Here is a 23329-nt window from a genome sequence, read left to right as displayed (position 1 = left end):
TCCTAAAATCAACTTAACACACAACTTTCTCACTTTAAAGAACTACGTAGGTCTGAGTTCCTCATCGCACTTAAGAATACGTAGGAGCAAGGGCAACACCCTTGTCGACCCCAGAAAGTAAAAAAAAATATATAAAAAGGGAAAATAAATAATTTTGAAGTCACGTTGCGCACACTCGATTAAAGGCTACCGTCCTTTGTGACGAGCGTGTAGGGTGCTAATATCTTCCCCGCGTGTTAACAACTCCCAAACCCTTATTTTTTAAATTCGTAGACCTACGTCTTTTTGGTTTTTCTAACGTAATCCATGAAGGGTAGGTTGCGACAGTTGGCGACTCCACTGGGGACCTTAGAGAGTTAAGCCATTTAATCTGTGTGCAATGTTTATCATGACCCTTTCTTTATTTAGTTTCCCTTTTTCGTTTATGTTCTTGATTTGTCCATATTTAAATAAATTTTTTTCTTTTATGCTTTTATGCTTTTGTGTGTGGTTGTGTACCTATTACATGCATAATCAGAAATGTTTGTTTTTTCTATGCACACACGACACCTACACCTTTGCACACACAGTGAGTTATTAGGCCCTATACCCGGGTCTGTGTGAGACATAGGAAGTGGAGGTCGATCTGTGGTCATGCTGGGTCTCTGACTCGCTTGATAACATTGAAGCCTCATCTAGAGTTTTCCTCTTTTGATGATGCATTGTCGCTAGTAGTCCCTACCGCCACAATGTTTGATATCAAAGAGGATGATATCTCTAGAAACCTTTGAAAGTTATGTACGACCACCCTTGGGAGTTGTCACTAGATAGCAAACTTTTAATCCCTTCCATTAGGTTCCTAAATTAGGGACACGGAACAAACACACTATGTTTTGTTTCCTTCATCTAGCTATGCATATCTTTATGACATTGTGATTGTGTACATCATTCATGTGTTTACCATGTTATTATGTTCACACATGACATTTTGGCATTAAGTCATTGCGTTATCATACTCGTTCATTTAACGTGTTCTCTTTGTGCTACCAACCACATACTCTTTGTTGTCATTAGTCATTACTTTCACGCATGCATACTCATGCCATGTCATTGCTCATGCATTGCATTTGTTTTTGTCATCTTCGTCACAGGAAGCTGAAAAGTTTGCATCGCCTTCTTAATTGCATGCATTGGGCACCATGGTAATGACTGCAAATGAACCATGATACCCAATGCATTGTGGGTAATAAGAGATGGTCTTTCGAGCTCTTGTGTCCGTTGATAAATGCATTTTTCATGCATAGCATAAACATTCCCTAATGCATTCATCATACCTCCTCTATGATAGGCTATTGACGTATTGATCACCAGAACTTTCATCCCCACAAACATGGGGTCGGACCAAGTGCCCTCCTTTAAAAAGAGGTTCTATCATGTCAACATCAAGAACCTAGAACTAGCCAGCTTACGAGAACTAGGACAGTGGATGGATCAAGTGTGATGTCAAGCCTTCAACAAGGTGTATGGGAAAATCTGGGATTTGGCCATGGTAGAAGTGTCTGTTGAAGCCATCGTGTCCCTAGCTCAATACTACGACCAGTCGCTCAGATGCTTCACTTTCGGGGATTTTTAGTTGGCATCGACCATAGAAGAGTTTGAAGGGATCTTAGGATGTCCACTAGGAGGAAGGAAGCCATATCTTTTTTCTAGATTCTATCCTTCTATGGCAAGAATAGAAAAAGTGATCAAGATCTCAAAACAAGATCTAGACCGGTTGAAGCAAAATAGAAATAGGGTAGTTGGGATACCAAGGAAGCGCTTGGAGGCGAAGGCAAAAGCTTTGGCAAATCAAGGGGAGTGGACCTCGTTCATTGACATATTAGCATTGTTGGTGTTTGGGACCATACTATTTCCAAATTTAGATGGGCTAGTGGACTTAGCAGCGATCGATGCCTTTCTTGCTTATCATCACAGCAAGCAAAGCCCAGTGATTGTTGTTTTGGCTGATGCATATGATACATTCGACCTAAGATGCGAGAAGAGCAGTGCAAGAATTGTCTATTGTACGCCTGCTCTGTATGTGTGGTTGGTCTCCCACGTTTTTCTTCATGCAGGTAGGTTTGTCTGTCCTCTACAAGGTCATCGCATGTGTATCAAAAAGGGAAAAGCAAATTAGGAGGAACTTTTGGCAGGTATGGTAGGATTGTCCATTAGCTGGTTCCCCCGATTGAAAGAAGGAGGGGCAGGAGTGTTATGCTCATGTGAAGGATTTCCGAACGTCCCCATGATGGGAACGAGGGGTTGTATTAATTATAATCCCATGCTGGCCATAAGACAACTAGGCTACCCTATGAGAGATGCACCATCGGAGGAGATCATTACGCCTTTCGTCGCACGAGGTTTCAATGAAGCCAATGCGAAGATAATTCAGAGAATCCTTAGAGTGTGGAATACAGTGGAAAGGAAAGATAAGGAGCTTAGGGGAAATAGCAAGGGCGTCATCAACTGCTAGCAAAAGTGGTTGAAGTCTAGGACGCAAGGGATAACTTGGCTCCCAAAGCTAAAAGGCCTAAGTGGGAAAGAAGCTGAAGTCTCTAAGGAAAGCGAAGAAGTGCAAGCTTTGAAAGCGGAGCTCGAAAAAATGAGAATGGTCAAGGAGAAGCTAAAGACAACAGTCACTAGGGTCAGGAAAGAGTGTGATGTGTTGAGAGATGTCAACATGACTACGGTCAAAGCATTAGAGCAGAAAACCAAAAGCAGGAACAAGTTCCGAGGGGTTCTATGGGACAGCAGCAATGAGCTCAAGCTTAGAAGGGCCAAGAGGGACGAGTCAAGGTTGGAAAGCTTGGTGTTAGAAGATAAGTTGAAGGCTTGTCAAAGGGCAAAGAGAAGTTTGACGGAGCAACTGAGCAGAACGAAAGAGAATATGTTGACAATTATTGATCAATATAAGGAGAAGGTGAACCTAGCTGCTAGTCATGGGCAAAGGCTGGAGGATGAACATGCGAAGGTATCAGATCTGCATATTGAAATGGAAGCAAGAGAAAGGGTGATAGAATCATTGCACGGGGAAGCTATGAAATGGATGGATAGGTTCGCTCTCACTTTGAATGGGAGTCAAGAGCTTCCAAGGTTGTTAGCCAGAGCAAAGGCAATGGCTAATGTATACTCAGCTCCCGATGAAGTTCATGGGCTTTTTGATTACTGCCAACACATGGTCGAACCGATGTCCCACATAATTAGGAACCACTGAGGCATTTGTGTTGTATTTATGCTTTGGCTTTGGCAAGATAAACAATGTTATTTCTTAATGAAAATGGGATTTGATTCGATCCTACGTCTTTATTGAAAGTTCTACATGGATTCAATACTTCAGCAACTTATCATTATCATGCATTCATGTTTATTTAGTTGTCGCACTACTCATTGCATTTTGTTTTTAGCAGTCATTGTCATCATCAAAAGTAATCATAGTAACTAAAAAGAGCGAACGCGCTTTACGACACCTTTACCGAACACGCGCCAGAGCTAGAATCATAAGTGAGGTAGAGGAAGTTCAGGACCAGATGAAGGCTGACATGGAGGCCAAGAAGAACCAAATGGCCGCCATGATGGAGGCCATGTTGAGTATGAAGAAAATAATGGAAAGCAATGTGACTGCAATTGCCACTACTAGCGCCGCAGCTGAGTTGGATCTGACCCATCCATCTGGCATAAATCAAATGAGTCATCCAGTCCCGAACGTGGTAGGTCAGGGAGGATAAGCATTGGGAAGTACAGGCGGTCCCCATGTTGTGCAAAGCAAGAATTCTTTCCCACCATACGGCTTACCTCCCAACTACACACCACCCAATGTTGTACACCAGCCCAACGAGAACGCCGAAAATTGCACTCCTGTTCCCCTTGAAAGCCAGCAACCCCAGTTGGGGCATGCACAATTTGCTCAACCCCTGGGGGGGCACGTGAAGAACCCTGGGATCATGCTTTGTCCAACTTCGAGCCTTACCCCGGATATACCATTGAGGGGCCCGCATTTGGTGGCATGCCCCAGCTTAACACCTCAGGGGGGCCTCAGCATCGCCCACTGGAACCCTTATATTTCTCGGTGGGAAGACTACCACATGCCATGAAGGAAAAAGAGAAATTTGATCTTATAGAGGAAAGGATGAGGGCCATTGAGGGGATTGGAGATTACCCTTTTGCCGACATGGTAGAACTATGCCTAGTGCCCGACGTCGTCATCCCTCCCAAATTCAAAGTGCCATACTTTGACAAGTACAAGGGGACTACTTATCCCAAGAACCATCTGAAGATGTATGGTCGAAAGATGGGGGCGTACACAAAAGATGAGAAACTCTTGATGCATTTTTTTTAAGAGAGTTTGGTTAGGGCAGCAATTACTTGGTATACCAACCTGGAATCTTCCCAGATTTGTTCTTGGAATGACTTAATGGTTGCCTTCATCAGGCAGTATCAATACAACTCTGACATGGCTCCCAATAGAACGCAATTGCAAAATATGTGCAAGAAGGAGCATGAGTCTTTCAAGGAGTACGCCCAGAGGTGGAGGGATTTGGGAGCCCAAGTAGCACCTCCAATGATGGAGAGGGAGATGATAACAATGATAGTGGACACATTACCAGTGTTTTACTATGAGAAAATGGTGGGCTACTTGCCTTCAAGCTTTGCGGATCTAGTATTTGTGGGTGAAAGGATTGAAGTGGGCTTAAGAAGGGGCAAATTCGATTACGCCGCTTCGACGAGTATTAGCAATAGAAAGACCAGAACGAATGGGGCTAAGAAAAAGGAAGGCGATGCCCATGCTATAACCGCAGCTCCTACATAGCCAAAGTCCCAACAAACCCCTCACAACCCCATTTACCAATATCCCGCGGCCCAGTACAACTACTCAGCCAATGTCGGATCTCCTTCCAGTCCGGCACCCATCCAACAAAGAATGCCCACTCAACCACAAAGGCCTCCCCAAAAAATCCATTTCCTGCACAGCCTCAACCAACTAGAAATCCCAACCCCAACACAAATACAAACCCAAGGAGGAACTTCTCGGAAAGAAAACCTACGAAGTTCACCCCGATACCGATGCCTTATGCTGACCTTCTACCATCTTTTCTCAACAACCAAATGGTTGTGGTGATCCCGAGGAAGGTCTACCAACCTTCTTTTCCCCGATGGAACAATCCCAATGCAACTTGCCTCTATCATGGTGGTGTTACGGGGCACTCTATCGAGCAATGTGTAGCCCTCAAGCACAAGGTAGAAAGCTTGAACGATGTTGGATGGTTGACGTTTCAAGAGGATAATCCGAATGTGAGGAATAATCCACTCGCCAATCATAGAGGCTCGGCGGTGAATGCAGTTGAAGAGTGGGAGCCTTGGGGGCTGAAGCAGATAGGGAATGTGTTAACTTCCAGGAAGTTCATATTGGAAGCATTGTGCGAGGCTAGTATGATTCATCTTGATGGTGACAAAGGAGATTCTTGATTAATGCATTCGGGGACATCGCATGGTGTGGAGACATGTCCAATGGCAAAGGAGCTGCTACAAGTGATGATGAACAGAGGGGGATTGAAGTCTGCATTGCGAAGAAAGGGGAAGGAGATGTATGCATGCAGTCAGACGACAGAAACTTGGGTAAGCCCAAGCCCTTGGTGATCCATTTCACCAGGGACGTCACCACTCAGAGGCCTAAGGTTTCCAGCTCTTTACAGTTAAGACGCTTGCGCCCTTCCCTTATAAAAGTGATAAGGTGGTGCCATGGAAATATGCCGCACAAGGGTCTGACGGAAAGAAGGATGCATCCATCGTACGGGTTAAAGAGGACCTGTAGTCCGCTAAAGTTAAAAATATTTTTGGTACGAGTGGCATGACTCGTAGTGGATCTTCGCTGCACCCGAGCTACCAGTACGGTCAAAGGACAAAGGGAAGGCGAAGGCGGACATAGTTGAAAGAGATAAAGTAGGCCTGACCCCAAATGACGAGGTCCCTGTTGGAAAGATCGCAGAGGAAGGGGACGACTTCAGCAAGAAAGAGATATTAGCTGAGGAGGCGACCAAGTTTCTAAGGATCATTCAACAAAGTAAGTTCAAGGTGATTGAACAATTGAACAAAACTCCAGCTAGGATCTCTCTATTGGGGCTGCTCATGAACTTCGAGCCTCATCAAGCACTGTTGGTCAAAATATTGAATGAAGCCCATCTAGCTCAAGACATATCAGTGGAGGGCTTCGGGGGCATAATCAACAACATCACTACCAACAACTACCTTACTTTTGCTGACGAGGAGATACCAGTCAAAGGCAGGGGACACAACAAAGTCTTGCACGCTTCTGTCAAATGCTTGGACCAAATAGTGGCCAAAGTGCTCATCAACAACGACTTTTCCCTCAACGTCATGCCTAAAACTACATTGGATAAGCTAATGCGTTGCACATGAGGCTGAGTTCCATGGTGGTGCGAGCTTTCGATGGTAGTTGCCGAGATGTAAGGGGAGAGATCGATCTCCCAATTCAAATCGAGCCCCACGTATGTCAGATAACCTTCCAAATAATGGACATAAGCCCTGCTTACAGTTGCTTGTTAGGTCGTCCTTGGATCCATTCGGTTGGGATGGTCCCGTCAACGCTGCATCAGAAATTAGTTTGTGGTGGAAGGGCAGCTGGTCATAGTGTTAGGGGAGGAAGACATACTGGTAATTTTCTCGTCTTCTACGCCATATGTTGAGGTTGCAGAGGAGTCGTTGGAAATGTCATTCCAAGCACTAGAAATTGTGAGCAATGCTTATGTGGAATCTCCTCCAGTGGAGCCACGCTTATCTGGTTCCACTTTGATGGTGGCTCGGGTTATGTTAAGAGACAGATATGAACCCGAAATGGGTTTAGGTCGAAATGGGGATGGCACAACAAGCTTGGTGGAGTTTGCTGAGAATCGTGGAAGGTTCGGGTTGGGTTACAAACCTTCATATGCCGACAAGAGGAGGGTCACCTTAGAAAGGAAGGAGAGTAGCCTGGCCCATCTACAAGGGCGAGGACTACAAGTGGAAAAGGTCCCCATTTGTCACATCAGCCGAAGCTTTGTCAGTGCGGGATGGATGCGCGAGGATCAGGTTGTGGTTATAGACGAGGAAACCCCTCAAGACCGACCAAATTGGGTGCAGTCATGTCCTCCAGGCTTTGAATTGGGGAATTGGCAAATCGTCGAACAACCCAAGATTTCCATGACAAATTCAATGTAATCCAATAATTCTAACCCTATTACTGGGCCTAGGCTTTAGGGTCTGCTTCCTGTTTGGTATATCTCTTTCTTTAATGTTCCCACAATTATGAATACACAACCTTTTCCATTTGATGTGTTCCCTGTCGCACTTTCTTCTATTTTCATTCTTCTAAATATTTATTTTTGTTGTGATTAAATGATTTGACGCAGATCCAATGATGAGTCCTGTGAAAGTAGTGATACCGAGGACCCGAATGTTGATTTTGAGCAACTATTAAATCAAGCCGAGAAAGGAAAAGATGGCGATTGGGGGCTTCCTCCAGATTAGAGAAGAATGGTGGAGCAAGAAGAAAGGAGAGTGAAGCCACACCAAGAGGAAACAAAAGTTGTGAACTTAGGGGTTGATGGAGAGAGAAAAAAGGTCAAGGTCGACACCTGCATGTCCGCAAATGACTGAGATGAATTGGTGACTCTGTTGCCAGACTACAAAGACATCTTTGCTTGGTCCTACCAGGATATGCCTATTTTGAGCTCAGATATTGTGCAGCACAAACTACCTCTGGATCCCAAGTGTTTCCCAGTAAAGCAAAAACTGAGGAGGATGAAGCCCAAGATGTCCCTGAAAATAAAGGAAGAAGTGAAGAAGCAATTCGACACTGTTTTCTTGGCCGTTGCTCGGTACCCGAAATGGGTCGCCAACATCGTGCCAGTCCCTAAAAAGCATGGGAAGGTGTGAATATGCATGGACTATCGGGATTTAAACCAAGTCAGTCCAAAGGATAACTTTCCTTTACCGCACATCGATGTTCTCGTAGATAACACAGCCAATTTTGCCTTGTTTTCTTTCATGGATGGGTTCTTGGGCTATAATCACATAAAGATGGCACCGGAGTGTTAGACAAATGGCCTCAGTTATCTTAAGAAGGGGGGGTTGAATTAAGATAACAAGAACAATTCCCCAATTTAAAATTTCGCTCTCTCTTTTTAGATTAACAATGCACCCTTAACATGAATTACTCAAAAGATAATTCAGAATAAACTTATTTAAAGGCAAAAGATAAATAGCAATAAATAAAAGAAGTTTAAGGGAAGAGAGAAATGCAAACTTGATTTATACTGGTTCGGTCACTTCCTATGCCTAGGTCCAGTCCTCAAGCAACCCACTTGAGATTTTCCACTCTCTTTGTAAAATCCTTTACAAAGTCTGAGTCACACAGGGACAACCCTTCCCTTGTGTTCAGGAATCCTTTACAACAAGAGACCCTCGGTCTCTTAACCCCTTTTCAGAAGTAAAAAGAAAAGAAGAAGAAATCTCTCTTGAAAGAGATAGATTGTACAATGAAGATCAATCACAATTCCTTATTTGAATATGCAAGTGTTTGACCAAGGAATCTTTGAGAGGATAAGACATTTCAATTTAGAAAAACTCTCTTAATCTTTTGAGAGGATAAAACTTTTTGGGCAATCAAAAACTCTCTCTTGATTCGTGTTTCCAAGTCACATATAAATAGACCTTTGATGGCCATTCATAAACCATTTGAATAGATGTGACTCTTGAAAGTTATTTTCTGAAAATCTCCTCTGGTAATCGATTACAATATTTGTGTAATCGATTATAGGCTTTAATATTTGAATTAAAACGTTTATTAACTGCTGGTAATCGATTACCAATATGGTGTAATCGATTACACAGTCTAAAATTTGAATTCAAATATTTAGTAGCTGTTGTAAACCATTTTTGGCCACTGGTAATCGATTACATCCTCTGGTAATTGATTACCAGAGAGTAAATCTCTTGAAAAACACTTTTTAACTCAAATTACTTGGCCAAACTTTTTGCTAAATCAATTAGGAATTCCCATTCTAAAATACTAGAGATCATCTTGATGTTGTGGCTTGTATTCTTGAATCATTTGCATCATTTGCATCAAATCATCATGATCATCATCAAAACATCAAAGTCATTTGCTTCTACACGGAGGTTATGGAAAAGGCAACCTTCATCACTCTGTGGGGGACTTTCTGCTACAAGGTGATGTCCTTCAGGCTCAAGAACGCTAGGGCAACATACCAGCGAGTCATGGTGGCGTTATTCCACGACATGATGCATAAAGAGATCGAGGTCTATGTGGATGACATGATCGCTAAATCGAGGACTAAGGAGGAACACCTTGTCAATTTGCGGAAGTTGTTCAAACAACTACGTAAATACAGGTTAAGGCTGAATCCCGTAAAGTGTACTTTCGGGGTTAAATCCAGAAAATTGCTCGGCTTTATCGTTAGTCAGAAAGGAATAGAGGTAGATCCAAACAAAGTAAAGGCAATGCTCGAAATTCCGGAGCCACACACTGAGAAACAGGTCTGAGGTTTCCTGGGAAGGTTGAACTACATAGCGAGATTCTTATCACAGTTGACCTCCACTTGCGAGCCTCTTTTCAAATTGTTGCGTAAAAATCAGTCCATCCAATGGGATGATGATTGTCAAGTGGAATTTGAAAGGATTAAGCGGTGTCTGATGAATCCCCCCTGTGCTCGTACTGCCAGCGCCCGGAAGACCTCTTATCCTATACATGACTATATTAGATGGGTCAATGGGATGTGTGATGGGACAGCACGATGAGTCTGGAAAAAAGGAGCAGGTCGTCTATTACTTGAGCAAGAAGTTCATGGCATATGAGATGAACTACTCTTTGCTAGAGAAGACGTGTTATGCCTTGGTATGGGCAGCTCCCCGTCTAAGGCAGTATATGCTGAATTACACTACTTGTTTTTTGTCCAAAATGGATCCCGTCGTCACTCAGAAGGTAATAAAGGGGAGTGCCTTGGCGGATTACCTAGCTCAACAGTCCATCAATGATTATCAGCCTATGCATTCAGAATTCCCTGATGAGGATATCATGACCTTGTTTAAGGAGGAACTAGAAGATGAGGGACAGGGACAAGTGGATTGTGTGGCTTGACAGTACGTCTAATGCACTAGGCCATGGAATTGGGGCAGTATTGGTTTCCCCATACAAACAAGATATACCTTTCACGGCTAGGTTGGGCTTCAAATGCACATACAACATAGTGGAGTACGAGGCGTGTGCCCTTGGGATCTGAGCAGCGATCGACTTCAGGGTCAAGTTACTCAAGGTATACGGGGACTCAGCATTGGTAATTCATCAGTTGAAGGGTGAACGGGAGACCAAAGACCAAAAATTGGTGTCTTACCAGGCTTACATTAGGAAATTGATGGACCTATTTGATGACGTATCATTTCATCACATTTCTAGAGAGGAAAATCAAATGACCGATGCCCTTGCTGATGGAAACTTGCTTGTGGGGCTTCTATGGAGGCTGGATCTTTGAGCTTCAATGGGGTCCTTTAATGGTGATTTTCCACCATGGAGATGCAGCGGAAGACAAAGGAAAAGAGGTGAGAGGAGGCGCCATCCATTAAGGAATAAGCCATGGAAGAAAGAGCTTCACCACCAAAATGAGCCTTGGATAAGAAGCTTGGAGAGGATGCTTCAATGGAGGAAAAGAAAAAGGGAGAGAAAGAGAGAGGGGGGAGCACGAAATTGAAGGAAGAAAAAGGGAGAGAAGTTGAACTTTGAGTTGTGTCTCACAAGACTCTTATTCATCAAAGTTACAACAAGTGTTACACATGCTTCTATTTACAGACTAGGTAGCTTCCTTGAGAAGCTTTCTTGAGAAAACTTCCTTGAGAAGCTTCTTTGAGAAAACTTCCTTGAGAAGCTAGAGCTTAGCTACACACACCCCTCTAATAACTAAGCTCACCTCCTTGAGAAGCTTCCTTGAGAAGATTCATAAAGAAGCTAGAGCTTAGCTACACACACCCCCTATAATAGCTAAGCTCACCCCCATGACAAAATACATGAAAATACAAAAAAAAAAGTCCCTATTACAAAGACTACTCAAAATGCCCTGAAATACAAGGCTAAAACCCTATACTACTAGAATGGCCAAAATACAAGGCCCAAAAGAAGGAAAAACCAATTCTAACATTTACAAAGAAGAATGGATCCAACCTTGACCCATGGGCTCAAAAATCTACCCTAAGGTTCATGAGAACCCTAGGGCCTTCTTTAGTAGCTCTAGCCCAAGCCTCTTGGAGTCTTCTATCCAATACCCTTGGGGGGTAGGATTGCATCATTCCCTCCACCTTGGAAAGGATTTGACCTCAAATCCCGAGGTTCTTCATACTCTGGGCTCCTTCCCTCGACACCTGTAAAAAGAATAAAAACATATATATTAGTGGTGTTGGGTATGTTAGAGTAGGGTAAGGTCTGAAAACTCCTTTCAGGGACATCTTCCCATGAGGGAACATGGTTTCTCACCAACTCAATGAGTGGTGCTACAAGTATAGAAAAATATGGGACAAACCTTTTGAAAAAGTTTGTTAAGTCATGGCAACCCCAGATTTCCCTTATACTTGGTGGAGTGGGCCAATCAGGAATAACCTTTATTCTCTTAGGGTCCGTGGGAACCCCTTGATCACTATTTAAAAAATTAAGGAATGTAATGCAATAAAGCGTACCTTTTTCTGTATTTTTATGTTGATTATTCCTACAAAAAAATACGACAAACCTAAGGTGTCCCATATGAGCACCTAAGTTTGTATTAAAACCAAAAATAAGAACAAACCTACCTAATGAGTCCCTATGTACATGAATCATGAAGACATTGGGTGCATGACTGATTTTACAAAAGAGGGTTGCAACACTCAACAAATTCATCATATCACTTATTGTAGGGATTTGGTGCCTAATAATACCTATTTTGGGCACCAACAAAGCACAAGGATTTAAGCTCTTACGAACCAAACCCTCATCCAACAACTCCTTTACTTGAGGAATAACCTCAAGCCCAAGAGGTGTGGCAGTGCTAACAAGTGTCTTTTTACAACGGAGAAGATGTGGAGGTTGTCTAAGAGGGGAAGTTTCTTTAATATTTGTCTTTATTTCAAAATGACTTTCCTTCTTAACTAACCTCTTGGAGGAGACACTTACCTCCTTACACTCCTCCTTAACCATTAAAGGTTGTCCTTCTTCTTGGGGGTAGATTTCTTCACTAGATTCTTCCCCTTTTACTTCTTCACTTTCACTAGAGGAAGGTGACGTAGTAGCCTCATCTTGGCTACTATAAATGTCTTGGTTCCTCATAATCATGGTTTTTGTGGTGGGGCATTGAGAAGTAATGTGTCCTCTTCCAAGACATTTAAAGCACTTTATAGAGCTAGTCTTCTCTTGCATACTAGCCTTAGGGGCTTGGTTTTCTATTGTCTTCCCCTTATCACCTTTGGGCTTAGAAGGTGTCACCCCTAAGATGCCTTGACCTTGGTCTTTCTTTGGATAAGAGTGAGAGCCATAAAATTTTGATGTAGACTTCTTTTTAAGTTGTTGCTCTACCCTTATTTCCCAAACTAAGTTAGCCTCTACATTGTCCTTCCCATGGATGTATGGGAGGTTAATGTTAGCCTCTTGAGGCTTTCTTTCCTTTTCTCTTCTATGGGAGTGAGGTCTAAGATGTGACCTATGCCTTCCTTCATAATAGTCACGAAGTTCTTCACTTAGGCTCTTGCAAGAGTTATGACTACTATAGGAGGCATGTTTTTCTCTTTTCATTTCTTTCATTATTTTTCTTCTTTCTTCCTCTCTTATTTTCTTTCTTTCATCTTGACTTATTTCTTCCACTCTTTTTTTTCCTTTTTCTTTTCTCTCTTGTTTTTCTTTCCATAACTTGAGGGAACTCAACTCATCTAAGATTCTAGATAAAGGGTCTTTACGACTAGTACCCTCGCCATTAACACTAGATGAATGATGACTCATTGATGTGCCATCATTTTCTTCTATATTCTAAACCCTTTTTGCACCATTTTAATTATTGATTGGTCTTAATTGTCAATTAGTTAGGCGGTTTTATTATTTGGGCTCATTTAGCTAATTTGATGTTTTTAATCTAATTTCAAGAATTAATGAAACATTGGGCTTAATCCGGATTTTGGTTGTGGACTTGAAGAGGGCAAATAAAGCAGCGCTTACCTTAGTTAATTTCTAATTAGGAAATTTCGCAATTTTATTTTATGTTGTTCAGTGTTTATTTCGTTTTGGGCCAGAGTATTGTAATAGGGCCCAGTGACTTTGAGTGACTCTTTTTAAATAGCTGCCTTGGGATTCGTGCAGGGCATTCTGTTATGCTATTCATTATTCAGAGCTTTTGTTTTAGGGCTTTTCATTTTTCTGCTGAATGCTACTGTTCATGTAATGCAATTTTACGTTTTCTGTTTCTAATTACAATTTCGTTCTTGCTTCTTCTTCTACTCTCATTTACGTTTCTGTTTCATCTACATTTCTGTTCATTTACGCTTTTGTTCATTTACGTTTTTGTTCATTTACATTTCTGCTTCATGTTTCATTTGCGTTTTCTGTTTGAATCCATGGAAGGCTAGATTTTCTGGTGTTGTTTCCTTTTGAGGACGAAGCCCAACTCTCTTTGAGGTTTCACTTGTAATGTGGTTTCCTGGCAGTTTTCCCTTCACCAGTTATCCCAAATTCGTGAATATTAATCAGTGCACGCTTCGTGTTCGATTAATTGCCTCTGAGCCTAACTTGCGTTCATGCTTAATGGACGAAGGGCTAACTGATGTATGTGGTGCCTAATCACGTATTGAAAACCCTAAGTTGATTTTCGCTTAGTAAATTGAAATAGGGTTGGATTAAGTGGTTGACTGTTAGGGACAAATTCTCCATAACCCAGGATAAGAGAATGGCTTCTGAATCAGAGGAAACAACCCGTTTTTAATATTAGTAGTTTCGTATTCCAGTTTACCTGTTCTGCTCTTTAATCACAAAACAAACAAACCCCCCCCCCCCCCAATCGTTACTGTTACTGCAAGTATATTATGAACATTTGGTTTGTCATTGCTCGTTGGGAAACGACCTAGGATCACTTCCTAGTTACTGCATTTTCATGTTTATTTTATTTAGGTACGGCCTCGATCACTCATGTTGGTTCCTAAGTTGTGGTTCTTTCTTGTTGAAGGTTTGAAAACAAAAGGTAAAAGAAACTATGGTTGAAACTAGCCAAAATAAACACTAAAAGAGGTGTGAAAGATAAGGGAAAAAACTAATTGGTAAAATGCAAGCTATCTAGGTGGTTTGACAATGGAAGGTAAAGGAAATAAGCTATGAAAGTAAGCAAGAAAAGTAAACTAGGTGAATCCAAAGAGTGTTTGGATGACCACATTCAAGGTTCCCAACAAAACACTCACTATTGTGGCGTCCCCAAAATAATGACTGGTTTAATAGTAATGATTTAAATAACAGAAACCATGGTAAATTTTTTTTTTCTTTTTCCTTTTCATTTCTTTCTCTTTTCACAATAATTAGGTGCAGAAGGAAAATCCTCACTATAGAGTCCTGAATGGCCAGTTCACAACTCTATTCGGAGTCATTTCTTTCTTACCACTCATAATCTCTAAACTATTTTGCTGTTTCAAAAGGAAAAGTATACCAGCCATTACTTTAGGTCGTCACGGGAAAATAATAAAACAAAATACGGTCGGTAAACTCTTTTGCAAATGAAGTTTGCTAATGCTTTATTTTCAAATAACAAGATTAAACATAAATACATTCATCATTTAAAGTTGTCCAAAATATGGGAGTTTTACAAAATACATAGTGTCATCCAGAGCAAAGGCGTCCACAGTGGTGGCTTCAGCCACATGTATACAATCATCAAATTCCTATACAATAGGTCTACCCGTACAAAAACAAAAGAGTAAACCTAACAGTCAGTCCTAGATACACCCACCCTCAAAAAGTATATAAAACTAGTCCGAAGAGCTGTCCACTAGGATGAAGAGCCTCCGCTGATCGCCATCTCTCCCGGGCCACTATCCTCCGTAGAGTCTGCCTCAGATGCCGACGTGACTTCCTCGGGAGAATCCACCTCAGGAAGGGGATCCTCATCACCCTCTAGAAAGTCAAGAGCATCCACAGCAGGCTCAGGAGGTAGCTCCTCAAGATCCTCCTCAGGGTCTTCCTCGGACGACGTTACCTCGATCACTTGGACAGGCTCCACTAGACGATATGGTGTAGGCGTGGGTAGTATCCACTCCACAGTGCGCTGAAGCGTACGCGCGGGTTCATCTGGATGCACCAATGAAGTAGCCATGAATCGGATCGTGCCCCGAAATTGGCACCTCGTGTTGCCTTCGAGGGTCTCCCAAGCTCCCTCTAGGCACTCCATCTCCACTCGATCATGGATTAGCTGCGCCGCCATCACGATCTATAGGAAAGAAAAGAAAGGGGTAGACTCTTTCACGAAAATCTAACTGCGCCGCAACATAATGCGTCTCATAACCACTACATGCAAGTAAAAGGGGTATCTTAAGGCTTTTCATCTCTGGTAATCGATTACACAGCCCTGGTAATTGATTACCAGAGGCCAAACTCGAATTACACAGCTTCAGGACATGAAAACCTGAAAAAGGCACTGTGTAATCGATTACCCATACCTGGTAATCGATTACCAGTGACCCATTCCCCTGTGTAATCGATTACACAGACTGGTAATCGATTACTAGAGGCCTCCACAGTCTTCCAGTTCCCTTTCGAAGCCTGGTAATCGATTACATCCCCTGGTAATCGATTACCAGAAGCTCCCCTAGCTTCCTGACCTCGTTTTCAAGCCTGGTAATCGATTACACCCCTTGGTAATCGATTACCAAAGACCATCTTAGCCTCTTGTCTTCATTTTTAAGCCTTGTAATCGATTACCCACCCTTGGTAATCGATTACCAGAGGCCATAACCCATATATCACACAAGATTCACAGCTGGCCAGCCACCACACAAGCCTCCTTGCTTTGTGGTCTTTGTTCCTTTTATCTGTTGACTGCCAGGAGCTCGCCTGTTTAGGTACATCACAGGTTCTCACTAACTGACTATGCCCGGGTTGGGTCGGGATTGGTCAAGCTTGGTTTTGGGCAATAGCACCCCACCTGACGTCCCCAAGGTCTCCTGACCCCCGCGACATATCTCCAGGTACCACTTTGTGGTCAACGAATAAAAGCAGGAAGTTTCACCCTTCTACACTTCCTCATCTCAAGCTTGTAGGATTATGGGGTACCCATCACATGTGGTACTAGGTGGTGGTCGGGCGATGGTGCACAACAAGGTTTCCACATTCACAAATCGCGCATAAACCCACCATCCCCTGTTGCCCACCTCCAACTGAGCTCACGTACTCCCACATAGTCCATATCCTCGTTTCTCTCAACACCGGGTCCCCATCAATCCTCCCAAGCTTCCCCAACATCCAGGTAATACAACATTCAAACAGCACAAACTATCACAGCCAAGAAAACAGGGCAAAGGCAGAAAACTCTGCCCAAAACACCAACCAAAATCACAGCTTTTCTCACTTAAAGACCCCAGTAACAATTCCTTCGTTCCAGTTTGTTAACCGTTGGATCGACTCGAAAATTTTACTGGAAGTCTTTAGTACATAAGCCTACATTTTGACCGTTGGGATCTACTAGCAAACATCCAGAACTCATTCTGTACGACTCTTTCCACAATCAGCAAATGGATAGCATTTTTCTGCACAAAGCCAAAATTTTGTTGTACCTATTTGACAGCAAAATTCTGCATAAGTGCAAATTTCGAAAATCACACTTTCCCTCATCCAATCTTGCCCAAATCAAATCCTACAAGTCCCAAATCATGTATCAATCATGTCTAAACCAAAGTCAAGCTTCAAACCACAGCAACACAAAATCTAGGTATCCAAAACCCCTCAATTTGATGGATTTTCAAGGTTTGAGAAGTGAAATTGAGAATGAGGTAAATTTGAAGCAAACTCTCACCTCACACAAGTCTATAACATCAATTTAAACTTGTTCAAACTGGATTTACGCTTAAAATTTCACCGAATCAAAATTTGACTCCTCTACCCCCAATTTTACCCTAGAAATGGCTCTTTGTTCATTTAGGTCATTTGTTTTTCTCTCTAGCACAGCCCAAACTTTCTCATAAGTCCCAAATGGCATGTCAAGCTAGGATTAACTCATTTTAACCTCCATTTACCATAGAATCCAGATTTAACCTTCCAACTCTCAAAGCCTCACTCTTTTTCCACTCATAACACCACATTCTCACTTTCTAACCCTAGGTTAACTCTACCCTTCATCTCTAACAGCTTTCCATAAGCAATTTCAGCACATAAACATCACAAGCATCATCATAAAAACCCTAAAACTGAATGGGTAAGCTTAACTCGTCCAAACATGGCAAGTTCAACATGCTTTCAACAAATTTCTTCACAAATAACTATCATGAAGCAGAAACTTAACAAAACTACCCATCATATCTCCCAAAATCCCATACCCACGAAAATCAAGAGAGAAAGAAGTCCACCCAAACCTGAAATTTCGAAGTCCCACACGTAGAGATGCGCTTCACGACTCCGAAAATGCCCTCCTTTCGCGATTTGGAGCAGAAATGATGGTCAAAGGTTGAAGCTTTGTTGGAGTTTCAATGGTGGAGGAAGAAGAAGGAGAAAAGCAACGTGAGGGAAAGGGAGAGAGAGAGCTATCTGAAATTGGGCTGAGTGAGGAGAGAGAGAGTTGCTTTTTAGTTTTAAAAAGGCTTTTTCCTCTTTTATTATTATTTTATTTAAGCTATGCCACATGTCTCCATTTGAGTGGAGCAAAAAGGGCTCACTTTTTCCTCTTGATGTGACTCATACTCAGTCACAAAAAGTGAGAAAAATCTGACCTTTGAAACACTAAAATCCTGTCTAGGTTTGCGTGTCGTTTCTCTGGTTCCAATTCCTCCCGTTTCTCTGCGTCCGTCAGGGCTAGTTTTTGAAAGTAGGCAATATATATATCAAAACGCTTAGAATAAAACCCCGAGCATGGTTCAGAGGTTGGTTTTGTTAAATTCTAAGTCACACGCAAAACGATGATTTTTAGACTAATTAATTAAGAATTAACCCATAACCTCCCAATTATGGATTTCTCTTCCTTAATTAGCCTAACCCGCGTATCTTGCCCCCACTATTCCTACTTCTACCAAGAACATATATGCATATACACTGAATAATACTTATATATATATAATCATTCAAAATACATCGTTTTCAAAAATTCCGGGTAGAAATTTCCAGGATGTCACAACTATCCTAAGGAAAAATTGCCTAAAATTATTACACACTAATGGAAGTTTGGTAACCTATTGGAGGCTCCCAACACACTTCCAATGAAAGGGCCTTTTTTTTACAAAACTTGAAAGCAATGAAGGTAAGTAAATTGCAAATTACAAAATTACAAAACGGTCCTCAATTTTGGTGGTTGTTCTCTCTTTGGTGATTCACTCAATTTGGAGTGCTTCTTAGTCCAATAGCTCTTAAGGTGGATGGCCCCTTTCTTCTTAACTCAAATTCTTCAAGGGATGGCACCAATCCTCCTTCCAATTCCCTATATGGCAACCCACAAACAAGGAAACAAAGAGACAAGCAATAACCAAAGACCAAATAAAATGAAATGAAAGCTAAACCAATGGAATTTTAACAAGACAATTTTTCAAGGATTACTCAACAATTAAAGCAATGAAAAGGACATAGAAGCAAGCTAGGACTCAAAGAGAAACTTAGAATGGCTCTAGAGTAGAGTAAAAAAAACTGAAAAAAAAAAGACTCAAAAAACCTCTAGCTTTGGCACTTGTCTTCACACTAATTTTCAATTGACATTTTGGAACTAAGATTGGTATAACATAGGCACCAATTATAGAATAAATTTTGATCCAAAACAACAAGCACACTTCCCTTTCATTTTTTTCCTGGATACTGATTTTCCTATCAACTTGTGTGATTTTTCGTATTTTTTCCTTTTATCCAAATCACTTGTTTCTTTTTTCCTAACTTTCTTCCAGATGTCTAGAAAATTCAGTAAATATTTCAGATCAAAATTCGAAGTAACCAATTCTCAGTAATTTTTACAAGTTTGTATGTCCAAGCTGCCAGCACCAGCGATTTTGTTTTTTAAGCATGGTATATTGATTGCCTTGGGCTTACTTTCAACCTTCCTATGTATGTTGAACTCACTAGTATTGTTTACCACAGTTTTAGGAGTTCAATATTCACTTAGGATCAACATTTCAGCCAGCAATTCAATCACCAAAACTCAAATTCACAATAGACACAATCATAAGGAAACCTAAAAGTTCAAGAAAAGGTTCACAATCAAATACTCTCTAAGAATTTTGCATGAACATGTTAAGGACTAATTAACATGAAAGATTTGACTCAAATCAAATAATAGGATAAAATAATTTCATACACTCATAAACAAATGAGTTAGACAAAGAAACAAGAAAATAAAATTCAGCACAACATAAGAAATCTTATGTGACAAGTTTCATGACTAGACATGACTTCTATGACAAAACTACAATAGGTGAACAAGTCACTCTAGATTTTTGAGTTTTTCTTCTACAATAGGTGAACAAGTTTTGTGATTTAGGTTTCATCCACAAAAAATAACAAGACAAAACTCAAAGGAACCTAAACTCAACACAATTCATGGTTCAAGAACAAGAACAAGAAATTTGAACCATAGAAAATCAAATATGGCTTCTATAACAAGTTTAATTGGTGGAAACTCTATAAGAATAATGTTAAAAACATTTAGCACAAGACATGTGAGGAGATACATGGAGAAAAAATGAAGAAACAACAATGGAAGAGAAGGTAAAGCAAAAAATTAATGGAGGTTTAAGGAGCACCTACTTGAAGCTCTTGTGCTCTGATTACCACTTGATGGAAACTTGCTTGTGGGGCTTCTATGGAGGCTGGATCTTTGAGCTTCAATGGGGTCCTTTAATGGTGATTTTCCACCATGGAGATGCAGCGGAAGACAAAGGAAAAGAGGTGAGAGGAGGCGCCATCCATTAAGGAATAAGCCATGGAAGAAAGAGCTTCACCACCAAAATGAGCCTTGGATAAGAAGCTTGGAGAGGATGCTTCAATGGAGGAAAAGAAAAAGGGAGAGAAAGAGAGAGGGGGGAGCACGAAATTGAAGGAAGAAAAAGGTAGAGAAGTTGAACTTTGAGTTGTGTCTCACAAGACTCTCATTCATCAAAGTTACAACAAGTGTTACACATGCTTCTATTTACAGACTAGGTAGCTTCCTTGAGAAGCTTTCTTGAGAAAACTTCCTTGAGAAGCTTCTTTGAGAAAACTTCCTTGAGAAGCTAGAGCTTAGCTACACACACCCCTCTAATAACTAAGCTCACCTCCTTGAGAAGCTTCCTTGAGAAGATTCATAAAGAAGCTAGAGCTTAGCTACACACACCCCTTATAATAGCTAAGCTCACCCCCATGACAAAATACATGAAAATATAAAAAAAAAAAAGTCCCTATTACAAAGACTACTCAAAATGCCCTGAAATACAAGGCTAAAACCCTATACTACTAGAATGGCCAAAATACAAGGCCCAAAAGAAGGAAAAACCAATTCTAACATTTACAAAGAAGAATGGATCCAACCTTGACCCATGGACTCAAAAATCTACCCTAAGGTTCATGAGAACCCTAGGGCCTTCTTTAGTAGCTCTAGCCCAAGCCTCTTGGAGTCTTCTATCCAATACCCTTGGGGAGTAGGATTGCATCACTTGCCACTCTAGCGTCCATGTTCCAACTAAGCCCGCATAGAGATTTGTCGTACATCGAATTCAGATGTCATGGTAAGCCTGCACATTGCTGTTTGATAGAAGAAGAAAAGGATGGTAAGCCTTGGTACTTCGATATCAAATGATACATCGAAGACAAGGAATACCCGCCTGAGGCCTTTGACAACGACAAGAGGACAATACCCACCGGTTTCCTCTTGAGTGGAAATGTCTTGTACAAGAGGAATCATGACATGGTGTTGATTCGGTGTGTGGATGCAAGAGAAGCCAAACAAATGCTAATAGAGGTGCATGAGGGATCCTTTGGTACGCATGCCAATGGACATGCCATTGCCTGAAAGATTCTGAGAGCAAGTTATTACTGGCTCACAATGGAAGGTGATTGTTGCATTCATGTGAGGAAATGCCATAAGTGTCAAACCTTCGATGATAACATTAATGCTCCACTTGTGCCATTGAACGTCTTGGCAGCACCTTGGCCATTGTCTATGTGGGGCATAGACGTGATCAGGGCAATCAAACCAAAGGCTTCCAACGGGCATCGCTTTATCTTAGTCGCCATTGATTACTTCACCAAGTGGGTGGAAGCAACTTCATATGCTAGCGTGACTAGGAATATGGTGATCAGATTCATTAAGAAGGAGATAATCTGTAGATATAGGTTGCCCAGGAAAATCATCACCGATAATGCTACCAATTTAAACAACAAGATGATGAAGGAAATGTGTGAGGATTTCAAAATCCAACACCATTCCATGCCTTATCAACCAAATATGAATGGGGCAATTGAGGCTGCCAATAAAAATATCAAGAAAATAATTCAAAAGATGATTGTGTCCTACAAGGATTTGCATGAGATGCTCCCCTTTGCATTGCATGGTTATCAAACTTTTGTATGCACATCTACTAGGGCAACCTCTTTCTCTTTCGTGTACAGGATAGAGGTTGTGCTCCTGTTTGAGGTGGAGGTTCCTCCTTTGAGAATCCTAGTAGATTCGGGGTTGGAAGAATCAGAATGGTGTTGGATCGAGTGGCCTCAGAATAATTAAGAAGGGGGGTTGAATTAATTATTCCTAAACCTTTACAAATTAAAAATTTACTCTTCTAAGGCTTTTACTAAGTAGTTAAGAGAATAAGGAGTAGAAGAGAAACTTAACAGAAAGTAAAAGCGGAAATTAAATGCACAATGGAAATTAAAAGAGTAGGGAAGAAGGAGACAAACACACAAGAGTTTTTATACTGGTTCGGCAACAACCCGTGCCTACATCCAGTCCCCAAGCGACCTGCGGTCCTTGAGATTTCTTTCAACCTTGTAAAAAACCTTTTACAAGCAAAGATCCACAAGGGATGTACCCTCCCTTGTTCTCTTTGAACCTAGTGGATGTACCCTCCACTAGAACTGATCCACAAGAGATGTACCCTCTCTTGTTCTCAGTCAAACCCAAGTAGATGTACCCTCTACTTGTACCACAAAGGATGTACCCTCCAATGTGTTAAGACAAAGATCTCAGGCGGTTAAACCTTTGATACTTTGTGAATGGGGATACAAAAGAATTCTCATGCGGTTAGTCCTTTGAACACTTTTGTATTAGGGAAAGGGAAGAATCAAAAGAATTCTTAGACTGTGTCGTTTTGAATTCTTTGACAAGGGAGAAGGGAGACACAAAAGAATTCAGGCGGTTAGTCCTTTGTTCTTTTGGAAAAGGAAGAAGAGAGACACAAAAAGAATTCAGGCGGTTAGTCCTTGGCGAATTCTTTTTGGCAAAGGGAGAAGAGAATGAAAAGATGAATAGCATAAGTTTTCAAGATTTAGAAAACCAGAAAACTTTAGAAAGCTTTTGGTACAAAGAAGAAGAAGAAGAAGTTCAAAGAGATTCAAGGCTTGTAAAGGATTGTAAGAGATTGATTGGAAAAGTACTCAAGATTCTTGAAATGCAAAACAAAGCCTGGCTTTTATAGACTCTTCATGTCTAGTCAAGACAACCATTAGAAGAGTTATGACTTTTAGAAAAACTTAAAAACCAATTTGAAAAAGTCAAAAACTATTTGAAGAGTTACATCTTTTGATTTATTCAGAAATAATCACTGGTAATCGATTACCAAATCAGTGTAATCGATTACACAAATCTTTTATGTGAAAGGATGTGACTCTTCACATTTGAATTTGAATTTCAACGTTCAAAGGCACTGGTAATCGATTACCAAAACATTGTAATCGATTACAACTTTTTGAAATTAATTAGAACGTTGTAAATTCAATTTGAAAACTTTTTCAAAACAATTTTGCTACTGGTAATCGATTACAGCAATCTGGTAATCGATTACCAGAGAGTAAAAACTCTTTAGTAAACATATTTTGAGAAAAATCATGTGCTACTCAATTTTTGAGAAAAACTTTTCATACTTATCTTGATTAAGC

This window comes from Glycine max, chromosome 1, assembly GCF_000004515.6.
Source record: "Glycine max cultivar Williams 82 chromosome 1, Glycine_max_v4.0, whole genome shotgun sequence".
NCBI classification, from domain to species: Eukaryota; Viridiplantae; Streptophyta; class Magnoliopsida; order Fabales; family Fabaceae; genus Glycine; species Glycine max.
This window is presented reverse-complemented; position numbering follows the sequence as displayed.